This window comes from Ornithodoros turicata, unplaced genomic scaffold (genome assembly GCF_037126465.1).
Source record: "Ornithodoros turicata isolate Travis unplaced genomic scaffold, ASM3712646v1 Chromosome14, whole genome shotgun sequence".
Taxonomy (NCBI): Eukaryota; Metazoa; Arthropoda; class Arachnida; order Ixodida; family Argasidae; genus Ornithodoros; species Ornithodoros turicata.
Genome location: NW_026999314.1, coordinates 1,238,163 through 1,239,169, shown reverse-complemented (window position 1 = coordinate 1,239,169; position 1,007 = coordinate 1,238,163).

Here is a 1,007-nt window from a genome sequence, read left to right as displayed (position 1 = left end):
GCATAATAAACACAGGTCTTTCCTTGACACTTTGCTGGGTGCCCAGCCACGTCGGGATACCCGGTAACGAGCTCGCGGACACAGCGGCTACCAACGCACTCTCAGGTGACATAACCCCCTTTGACGTACCAGCACAGGATCTGAGGTCTGCCTTGCGTAGAGCAATTAACTTAAAATGGCAACACGACTGGGACACACAGACAAATAATAAATTACATTTGATCAAGTGCAATGTAGGTAAGCCTGCAGGAGTTTTCAAAGAGAGGCTTTATGAAGTAGTCATGTCTCGTTTGCGTATCGGCCACACATTTCTCACACATGGATTTTTAATTCTCCAGAGGGACCCTCCTCAGTGTGTGCACTGTGCTGAGCAGTTGTCTATTCTTCACATTCTCATCAGCTGCCCTCTCCAGGAACATCATCGCCAAACTCATTTTTCTGAGTTCTACCGGTATAGAATTCCTCTTCACCCAGCCCTTTTGCTGGGCGATGAGCCGCTTGTAAGTTTTAGCCGAGTTTACAAGTTTTTTAGGGACACTGGGTACCTAAGAGATATCTGAAGTCACATATATTTTTTATGTTTATATCAGTTTTAAATTGATCTTTATCTTTTAACTGGTAAAGAGATCATATATCACAGTATTGGCGCATTATAGCCTTAGTTGCTCATGCGCCAAAAAAACCCCAATCATCAAACCATTCTAGTGGTAGCATGCCTAGCCCACCTTCCCTTGCTGGCATGTGCACATGGGAGTTTGGGAATGATAATGGAACGTGGAGCACATTCTTGGTAATGGTCCTTATGATCTTATCACGTCGGGCTGCCTCTGATCTCACATTGAGGCTGTTAGAGAGTATGTATAGGTATCTCGTAGATACCAAGGTGTTAATACACCTGACCTTCTGGAACGGCTTCAAGGCCGCCCTTCTGATCACTGCCACGATCTTCTCAGCCATCAAAGAAAGAACACAATATATTCCCCCGCCGTTACACCATACTTTTTTAA